This window comes from Temnothorax nylanderi, unplaced genomic scaffold (assembly GCF_030848795.1).
Source record: "Temnothorax nylanderi isolate EJ_2023f unplaced genomic scaffold, tnyl_v1.0 TNYL_tig0602_pilon, whole genome shotgun sequence".
In the NCBI taxonomy this organism is placed as follows: domain Eukaryota; kingdom Metazoa; phylum Arthropoda; class Insecta; order Hymenoptera; family Formicidae; genus Temnothorax; species Temnothorax nylanderi.
In genome coordinates, this window is record NW_027249664.1 from 23,063 (window position 1) to 34,334 (window position 11,272).

At 43.6% G+C, this 11,272-nt stretch overlaps 2 pseudogenes; one reads left to right on the forward strand and one right to left on the reverse strand.

Annotated features, from left to right (window-relative positions):
- The first annotated feature begins 374 nt into the window (after nucleotides 1-374).
- LOC139784263 (uncharacterized) lies at nucleotides 375-2,991 on the forward strand (annotated as a pseudogene).
- A 5,139-nt stretch (nucleotides 2,992-8,130) lies between these two features.
- Nucleotides 8,131-10,829, reverse strand: LOC139784257 (uncharacterized; annotated as a pseudogene).
- Nucleotides 10,830-11,272: the final 443 nt, after the last annotated feature.

The following is an 11,272-nucleotide window of genomic DNA, read 5'->3' on the forward strand; positions in this document are numbered from 1 at the left end:
ATATTATTGTAAATCCATTACATTGTTATAGAATCATAGAATTCCTTACGGTTTTTGGTGCGCTCGCGGAAATTGTCATTTGTAAAGAGTGTAAACAAAACGTGAAATTTGAAGAGTGCGGACATAAAGGCTTAGGTTTTAAAATTGTAGTTTCGTGTAACTGCGGACATAGAAAATTTTTTTCAGGACCACTGATTAATAGTGGATACGAGATAAATCGACGGATTGTATTTACTATGAGATTACTTGGTATTGGACGAGAAGGCATTGGAGATGGCGACTCCAAAACTTATAAGTCCATTTTGACTTTGAATCCGTATGGCGAAAATTGTCCCGTAAAAAAAAGTGAGTGCGTCGGACACGTTCAGAAGCGGATGGGGACACGGCTTCAAAATATAAAAAAAAGGAGAGGCTTGGCGGCAAGGGGAGATTGAGCGATCTCGTCATCAAGAAATTAACCACTTACTATGGTTTAGCCATAAGACGAAATGTACATTCTGTTAATGATATGAAAAAAAGCATAATGGCAACACTCTACCATTATTGCTCGACCGATGATAAGCCGAAACATGAAAATTGCCCCGCAGGCGCCGACAGTTGGTGCGAGTGGCACAAAGCTGAAGCCGCCGGTCAACTCGTAAACTATAAACATCCTGCTCCAATTATAAAGCCTGATATTGAGAAACACCTTACTTCGATCTATGAAGATCTTTCCAATGAAGATCTTTTGACTAGGTGTTTAGGCGGGCACACACAAAATTCCAATGAATCCTTCAATTCGACTGTGTGGCGTATCGCTCCTAAACACCTCAATTCGGGCTTTGAAATTCTTCAAATCGCTGCATATTTGGCTACTGGCATCTTTAATGAAAGCTACACTGCCATTTTATTAATGTATGTAGATTTATTGTGTATCCCCGTAGGGTTTACAAGGCGTTTTTTTTTATGAGGAACGTACCCAAACCTCTTACAAATCACTCCCTTACACGCCCTGGCCATATGCGACCTTACAATTCATTCTATTTCCCTCTCCCTCCCCCCTCTTCCTTCATCCCTCTGTTTATCTTCTTCTGCTTCCTCCGGTTCCGCGTACCTTCGCCTTCCTCCTTCCTGTCTCAACTGTTCCCTGTCCTCGTCCGTTTCCCTCAGCCACCTCTCCGCTTCCCTCCTATCCACCACTGCTCTCCTTTCCCTCCGTCTCTCACCCTCCTCACGCTCACCACACCCCTCTATTTTATTCTACCTTCTCTCCTCCTTTCTTCCCCTGAACTTCGTCCTCGTCCGTTTCTCCTCCATCCTTCTCGTGATCTCCTTCTCCACACGACCTTACAATTCTTTTCCCCTCCTTTGCGACCTTACATTTCATTTCACCTCCCTTCGTCTTCCATCCGTCCATCTCCTTCCGCCTCCCTTACTTCAACCACCCCTTTGCTACCCTTCTTTCTGCCAATGCTCTTCCCCTTTCCTTCCGTCTCTCTCCCTCCTCTCGCTCGCCGCCTTCACTCCTTATTCCACCTTCTCTCTGAAAATAAACTGTGTTATAACATCATCTTCCCTTGCGACCTTATATTTCATTTCCCCTCCCTTCGTCTTCCATCCGGCCGTCTCCTTCCGCCTCCCTTGCTTCAGCCACCTCTTTACTTCCTTCCTTTCTGCCACTGCTCTTCCTTTTTCCTTCCGTCTCTTTCCATCCTCTCGCTCGCCGCCTTCCCTCCTTATTCCACCTTCACTCTCTTTCACCTCCGCCTTTACCTTTAACCCTTCCAAACAGACTCTTCTCCATCCTTTCCGTAATCTCGTCCTCCTCCGTCCCCTTCTAACTCCTCCATTTCTCCTCTCTCCTCGCTTACCTCTTTCACCTCCGCCTTTACCTTTAACCCTTCCGAACAGACTCTCCTCCGTCCCCTTCAAACTCCTACATTTCTCCTCTCTCCTCTCCTTTCTCCTTTCCTTCTCCTCTCTCTCTCTTACCCTCCTCGTATCCACCAATTTATCCTCGTCCATCTTCACCCTTAATCTACTCCCTTCCTCGTCGCTTTCTCTCCTTCTCCTTCTATCACCTGTCTATATGGCCGGCCCCTTCGATCGTTCGATCCATCGACCCGTCTCGATGACTCCCTGCTCCGTTTCGCACCTGCCGCGCCACCATCGACAATCCCTCTGTCTCGCGACAGGTCGATCGATCGCTCGATCGAAACTCCATGCTGCCAACTCGCTCAGCTTCCTCATCGTGTAACCTGGCCCCTTTATCTTCCTGCTTCTCATCCTAACCTCTCAAGCGTTCCCTTACTTTCTCTCATCACTACTCTTCAACCACGCCATCCTCGACTTCTCCTCCACTTTCACGGCTTCCTCCGAACCTCCTTAACAAGCTCCGCCACCCTACTTCATCTTCCCTTACTCTTTACCTTCTCTCAAAACCCTTTTCTTACTCCTCTCCACTCCGGGCCAACTCGTCCGCTACGTCTCCCCACTCGCCATTTTATTAATGATGCAGTTATTAGAAATCAATATCGGCCAGCAGTGCAAAATGTTTGCTGATAATTACGATGCGCAGCAAATTGCGAGAGGGGAGCGGCGCCGAAGCAGCACGACCAAGGAGGCTCGCACAGCTCGTAGACTGGAGCAAATGCAGCAAAACGAATTTCATGAAGAAGCTGAAGGCTTGCAGTATGGCCCTGGTATAGCTGATTAGCATAAGATTGCGGTAAGTCACCAATAAATGATATTTTTTTGTACCGCAAACTTTAAACGAGTTTTTCTCGAAATGTCATTTTCGTACTTTCTTAAAATCTGCGGGAAAGATAGAGAAAAAACTAATTGATCAATCGACTTGATACAAAGTGCGTCAGCTAAAGAATGAACAACCATTCTATGTGAACCACCATTATTGGTAAAAATATTAATTTAAATAATTGTTATTGCATAAAAACGGAGGATATTTTTTCTAAAAAATGTCATATTTTTGTTCAAATGCTAAAAAATTTTGTATTTTACAGTTTTTTAACCATATTCTTGGTTCACATAGAATAAAAATATATAAAAATTAATAATCTTTTTCGTTTCTTTGTCTCAGATCAAAATTGCGGGCTACATTTTTCCCGCAGATTGGCAACTCGGTTGGCGAAGCGCTCCGATTAGAGATACACCACGGCGCCATTTTGCAATTATTTTACAATATAAAAATTTTTTTTATTTTTTCAAATAAGCAGTTAAATATTGTAAAAGGTTTAGAAACCTCAACTGCATTATTGTCAATAAAAAAAATTCATAAAGATCTCCTTTTTTCTAGCCTCCTGGACCAGAATCCCCCCTTAAGTCACCGTGGTACGGTATACTCCCCACCTTCGTACGTGGATATCACCCTGGGAGATAAGCAAGGCAAGGAGATCTCTCTGACGCTCGATATGTGGAAAGGACTAGTCGAGCCCAAACGCGACATATTGTCGTGTCTGCGATCCAACCTCGTCAACGAAACCCGCCCACCCTCGCCGATATCGATCGGAGACCTGACGCTGCGATTCGGATTTATCAACAACCTGTCGATCTTGCGTATGGAGCTACCCAACGCGGCTCGTCTGGCAATGTCGCTCACCACTTTGCTCTCGCTGTACGATTTCCAATTTTGCGTCGATCGCATCGTCTCGGCGCTGAGCGCGGTGACCGAGGAAGTCAACGCGAAGTATTCGCGCTATCGGGAGATAGCCACCAACGCAATTAAGACGGGAACTTCAGCTAAGACTGCGATACTGAAGAGCTAATTTTTCGATCCTAACAAGATCGTCGACTGTGAGATTACCGCGCTTTGTTTCAAATCCTGAATGTCACGACGCATGTTTATAAATATACTAGGTGCGCGACTAAGTTTTCGGGTTTTTTTGATCAATAAAAAATGGAAAATTTCAAGAAAAATACAAAAAATGGTTTATTCAAAGTATCGTCCCTCGCTAGCTATACATTTTCGCCATCTCTCTGGCAATACATGAATACCGCGACAACAAAACGACGCGTCTTTGGACCGAAACCATTCATCCAACCAATTTTGCACTTCTTCGAAATTGGTCAAGTGTAGCCCAGCCAAGCCATGCGCCATCGACCGGAACAAGTGATAATCGGAAGGCGCCAGGTCTGGCGAATACGGCGGGTGCGGTAGCAGATCCCATTTCAGCGTTTTGATGGTGTCCTGGACGATGGAACTGCGATGGCACGGAGCGTTGTCGTGCTGCAATATCACTCGTTCGTGTCTCGTGTCCCATTCTGGCCGTTTTTCGAGCAATGTATGGTTTAAATTGATCAGTTGTTGTCGGTAGCGATGCCCATTGACAGTTTCGCCCGGTTTCAGCAGCTCATAGTATACGATTCCTTTCTGGTCCCACCAAACGCAGAGCATTGTCTTCTTTCCAAAACGATTTGGCCGTGCCGTCGATGTTGATTCTTCACCAGGTGAAACCCACGATTTTTTGCGTTTGGGATTCTCTAAATATATCCACTTCTCATCGCCAGTAACAATTCGATGAAGAAAACTCTTTCTTTCATGCCGCAAAAGCAAAATTTCGGAAGTGGCTCTTCGATTTTCCATCTGTCTCTCAGTCAACTAATGCGGCACCCATTTTCCTTTCTTTTTAATTTTTCCCATGGCATGTAAACGTTTGGAAATACCTTGGTGAGTCATGTTTAATGCCTCCGCAAGTTGATCTTGTGTTTGCGTATCATCTTCATCCAATAACGCTTGCAGATCGGCGTCCTCAATTGTTTTTGGTCTTCCGGAGCGCTCCTTGTCCTCAGTGTTGAAATCGCCACTTCTGAAGCGTTTAAACCAATCTTCACAGGTAGTTTTCGATGGTGCATGTTCGCCGTAGGCCTCCTCAAGCAAACGACGTGCTTCAGCTGCATTTTTTTTCAAGTTAAAGCAGAAAAGCAAAGCTTCCCGCAAATGCTGTTTATTTGGCACAAACCTCGACATCTCCGTTGTTAGAAAAAATATTTTTGCGTTGCGATATGTGTTTATATAACAACTGGTTATTGTTAACAGATGTCCAAGCTATAACTTCAGACAACTTCAGACATGTAAGTCGAGTACATGTGTTATTGGTGCCATCTATGTGTGAAACCCGGAAACTTAGTTGCGCACCTAGTATATATATTCATACACACATAAATGTAAACGCGTATCGACGTATGTATATATATTTTATTTTTTTCAAAAATAAAAACTACCGCTCGTACGCGAATATCTCATATATGTGTTCTCTCTCTTTCTTTTCCCTCCTTCCAGATCCGTACCTATCTCGATACGATCCCGCGCTCCCTAGATCCTCCGACTCCGCTTACTCCGCGATCACCGCGATTGCGTCATCTACGATACGTAGAGAGAAGGATCGAAACAACTTTCGAACCGAAACAAACAAGAACGAAGAACGGTTATCGGGCCCGCGAATAGAACGACCTTGAACACGTTCGAACGCGTTTTCGCGCGCTGACCCACTCCACCACGCGGGGCGTCAAGAAGAGCGACCTTGACCGAGTTCGAACAAGTTTGGACGCGTCCGAACGCGCGCGAAAAAAATTAATCGCGATTTCCGCGCGCGGCCGATAACGCGGTCGATAACGCGGAACCGCCGATCCGAGCGCCCCCTCGGAGCGCCCGGGTTCGACGATCCCCCCACCCCGGTGGCAACACTGCGGCGCGAAATTCCTGATCACCCGCCTAGGGAATTTACGTCTTACAGGTTACCACAAAATACTATTATCTGATTAGACTGCGATAAGTCTTTGTCCAGTTACTAGTAAATTGCCTAGGGAATTTTCCCCCCGCAACTCCCCCCCGCCGATGAATCTTTACACCTTCCCTCGCCCCCCTCGCCCATCTCTTATGGCGTTCCCCCCGCGTTCGCGCCCCCCCCCCCGATCCCCCTCAAAAGTACCTGGCGACCAAGGTGCTGTTCTTCATCTACTAATGTATGTGTTTAATGAAAAATTTATCATAAAAATAATATAATGTATACTATTTACTACTAATATATTACTGTATACTAGTATAACTGGCATTCACATATAGTGCTCTGTTTCTTAATTATGAATAATCCTATAAGTGATAGGTAATGTGATAAATTGAAAAAATATAAATTATTCTTTTAGAAACTGTTTGGGACAAACGTGCAACACTTGCATTACTAGCTTTATATGAAGCAAATATAGAAAACATTGATCATCCTAAAAAGAAGACCAAAATTTGGTCAACAATTTCCATGGGTTTGCTCGAACATGATATTGAGGTGAGTTTCATCTTAATATACAATATGCATATATCAAAGGTCTTTAGAATTTGTCCTATAAGATGGAATAAATTTAATTGTGAATTAGACTTATTTTTATATTTTAAACATCAGGTGTTGTTAAAAATTGAAATTATTGCACAAAATTTTCAAATCGCTTCATTATTGCAGGTGACCGATCAACAACTTCGTTGGAAGATGAATGCACTAATGAAACGACACAAAGAAGTCATTGACAATAACTTGAAATCGGAGAGAGGAACTATAGAATTCGAGAGGTTCCAGGTAATGGATGACTTTTTGGGAAAAAAGGCAAATGTAACAGCCGCAGGATATACTGTATCATCAAAAGTGGGTTTAGAAAAAGTGGAACCACCTTCTACGTCACAGCCAGTGAAAAAATTTAATCACGATTCTTGAAAAATGAGTAAACAATCAGCGATGAATAATTTGGCTACAATAGAGCCTTCTAGCAATAGTCACAACACTGAGAAGAAAAAAACACTCACAACCCATGGCACTGGAAGTAACATTGCTAAAACAAAAATTGAATTAGAGAAACAGTGGTTGAAACACTTGCAACTAAAAGAAGAATATGATAACAATAAACAGGAAAAAACGATGATTTGATTGAAAGTAAAAAAGAAGCTTTAAAATTGAAAAAAAAACACCTGGCTATGGAAGAAAAAGAAATGGAGCAAAGGTCTGATATTGCTACGAATAAAATGAGCAAAAAAAGAAAAAGACACGCTGACATAATGGAAATCGAAAGACTGAAATACAAACTTAAAAAAATTTATAGAAAAAAAGGAAAACAGAAGCATTGACGTGTCAGAAGAGTCAGATTGAAGGTGTAAGGACGGTGGTTGCTGGCAACAATAAAAATCCTGCCAAATTCCTTATATATCTATTTTATTTCTTATTATTTGTTTTGTTTTGCGAATGTTAAAATGTTTTATGATTTATGTTTTATGAAAATTACGAACAAAGTCATTATAGATGTAGCTATAGTACACGTTACGTATACTAATAGATAGTGCGCATATGCGCTTTACGGAATCCAGTCTTTCATGTATTTTGATCTCTGTAGAATCATAATAATTCTTATAGTTGTAAGAAATGTTGTTCCTTAAAAAAATTCTACTTTTATAATATATAATATATATATAATAGTAAGATATAGCAACATAAATTTTGTGATTGTTTTAGTATTATTTTAATATTATAACTAAATAAGCGTTTTTTGAGAAAAGAAATAAATGTATTAAACTGTATACAGGCATACATTCACTTGTTACATAATATCATGGCCTACATCATAGATTGCACCGATTGTTTAACACGCGTAATAAAAAATACATAAGTAGTAAATTAGTTTACTCACGCACACACACACACACACATTGGCTGATCAGCTCAAAAATACTTTTGGATTACTTGATACTCGTACCAAGTTGTCCATCGAGTTTATAGCAAAATTAATTATATCTTTATAAGAATAAAACTTTTTTTACTTAACCACAGAATTTCAAAAAGTAGCAAATAATAAAAAGAGTAAAATCATTGTTAGTCGGTATTCATAAACAGTTAGGAAACAATTCATAAAATAATTCACTTCTACGATCCATCCCAGCTGTTCTATTATCTATTTCTTCTTGTTCAATATCATTAGTAATTTCACTGGTACAATTATTTAAAACTTCTGGAAAATCGTATGTATCATTTTTCTCAATATAGTAATTGTGTAATATATGTACATGCCGCAACTACAGTGTTAACGACAAAAGGTAAATCGCGGTATTCAATGAAAAACTTAATACGGCGAAATCGTCCTTTCAGTTGACCGAATGCTCGTTCAATTGCCATTCGCGTTGAAGAATGAATATAGTTGAACTCTACTTGTTGAGGCGTCAAATGTCCATTGTCTCGGAATGGTGGAACAAGCCAAGGTAATGACGGATATGCCGAATCGCCTAACAAAAACATCTTATCAGGGAATAATATTTCTTGATTCATAGATGCTTCATGAAATAGCTCAGATCTTCTGAGAATTCGAACATCATGAAGGGAACCGGGGTCACCACAATACACATTAATAAACCGCATATCTGCATCTGCAACTGCTTGCAAAGAGATTGAGAAATATTTTTTTCGATTGCAATACTCTCGTGCACGGTCTAAAGGCTTTTCTGTTCGGATATGTGTTCCATCTATCGCTCCTAAAACTTTCAGAATACCTTTCTTCGACGAAAATTGTTCACTTACAACTACAGCTTGAAGGCCCTGCGGCCATTTGACCACTGAATCAAATTTTGTTAAAAGCCAAGTTACTACTCGCTGTAGAACTCGAAATACAGAAGAAATGGATACATCAAATCTGTCTGATATGGTTCGCAATGGTTCTGTATTTGCGATATACCATAAAAATAGTAGAAAACTTAACTTTCCAAAAACAGGTTTGACTCCAAAAGAATGTGAGGGTATAAAATTGGATAACTCCAATTCATCTGAAAAGAAAGTGTTATTATTGTATAATACCATTGTAGGTGTAGAATCAAACACTAAATATAGTGCACAATGTATATATTACCAATTAGTTTTGATGCAGTGTACCGATTTAGTCGTAAATGTTGTTTATATTTTTCATTAGTCCAAGAATCAATAATCTGAAGATAATTTTGAATGCGGTGTCTCCTTTGTCCACTTGTCAAGTAAAGCATTAGTGGGAATAACAATATATAAGTCGTCGTCTTTTTCACCATCACCACTAGATGAACTCGCGCTATCTTCTGTACTGCTTGATTCACTCATAGCACTGGCTGTTGCACTGCTACTGCTGCTAAAATATGTTTCAGCAAGTTGACAAATAATTTTATCATCGTTGTCCATCTATAAAACAAGAATATTCTATTATAATCTGGAAAACTGATAAATTATAGAGTATGTTCGGCTGTACCCGCTGTACATACCCGTAGGAATGTATCAAACAAATTACCTCGTTTGCAGAAAAATGATCATTAACATTTCATCGTATATTTGAGTAAAACTACTATTTTTTAATACTATCCGTGTGAATTATTGTTGTAACATTCACCTTTTATATCAGCACTAGTTTTTTATTTATTTTTTTAAACATAACCTTTTTACTGCTTTCACACTTTAAAATTATTCTGGTGAAAAATCCTTGCGAAACTATAAATGTGTCCGCAATGGTCGAGTTTTGCGTTCCAACAAACACTCATGCACAGTGTCGCACTGTGTCACCTTGCTGGAAAACAGCCACTATGTTGTCGAGGAAGGCCGCCACGGCCGTTCTCAAGCGACCCTCGCTCTCGTCCCGCGTTTTTTCAGGCACGTCGCGAAACAGAGGACTGTCCGTTTGTACTTGGAAAACGACGTATACGAAACGCGAATCGATTGTTCCCAATTTAAACTCGTACCACGGCATATTCCGATTCGTCGCGTTTTGTTGAAATATCTCGTCAGTTTTATATTCCGAACGCGTAATATCGCCGTCGGTCGGGTATCTATTTTACACGCGACGTTGCACTGGAAGGGCTCGAGCGTTCTACACGCCACCAACAGTGAGTCGATATCGCCCTTGATTGAGAAATCGTCTATCGACGGCGCGAAAATGTTTGGATCCAACTGTCGAATCGCAGGATCGTCGTCGTCGCTGTCGCTCGACTCCTCCGCCGTTCGCGTCTGCTGCTGCTGCTGTGGCGGTGGCGGTGGCGGTGGCGGTGGCGGTGGCGGTGGCGGTGGCGGTGGCGGTGGCGGTGGCGGTGGCGGTGGCGGTGGCGGTGGCGGGGGGGGGGGCGGGGGGGGGGGCGGGGGCGGGGGCGGTGGCGGTGGCGGTGGCGGTGGCGGTGGCGGTGGCGGTGGCGGTGGCGGTGGCGGTGGCGGTGGCGGTGGCGGTGGCGGTGGCGGTGGCGGTGGCGGTGGCGGTGGCGGTGGCGGTGGCGGTGGCGGTGGCGGTGGCGGTGGCGGTGGCGGTGGCGGTGGCGGTGGCGGTGGCGGTGGCGGTGGCGGTGGCGGTGGCGGTGGCGGTGGCGGTGGCGGTGGCGGTGGCGGTGGCGGTGGCGGTGGCGGTGGCGGTGGCGGTGGCGGTGGCGGTGGCGGTGGCGGTGGCGGTGGCGGTGGCGGTGGCGGTGGCGGTGGCGGTGGCGGTGGCGGTGGCGGTGGCGGTGGCGGTGGCGGTGGTGGTACTGATGCTGCTGCTGCTGCTTCGTCGCTGCTTATTCTTAGCGGCGGTATGTCATAACTGTTCTCCTCTTCCTCCTCCTCTTCGAAGAACGACATGGCCATTGTTATTTGTTGTATTTGTTGTACGTCCGAAGGCGACGACGACGACAGGACGCCGGCATAGTACAGAGACGGGAACGCGTCGTCGCTGTCCAGCGGCGACACGTATCCCTCGTAGTCGTCGAGGTGCGACATTCCGATCGCGGCCAACTTGCGGCCAATGGGCGTTTTTTCCGTGCTACGCGATAATGAACCTAGACGAAAAATGGCGGTGGCGGGTAAAATGGCTGACGATTTGTCAAGTCCCATGGCCATACAATCGGCTAACTCGCAGCCAATCAGCGTTTTTCCCGCTTTACGCGTTAAATATTAGGCTTAAAGAAAAAATGGCGGTGGCGGTAAAATGGCTGACGAGCGGGCAAGTCCTTATGGCTATACAAGTCGGCCAACTCGCAGCCAATCAGCGTTTTTCCCGCTTTACGCGTTAAATATTTCACTTTTCGGAAAAATGGCTGACAATTACGTAAGTCTCTATGGCCATACAAGTCGGCCATCTCGCGGTCAACCAGCGTTTTTCCCGCGCGACACGAAATAATGACGTTATAATATATAAAATTAACAAAAAATAGATTGTAAATTGCTAATTACTCACCGTTTAAGCCTATTACGCGTCACGCGTTACACCCTCGCTCTGGCGCCGCGCCGGGAAAATGATGAGCGTCCTCCCTGTCGACGAGGGCAACGGGCGTGCT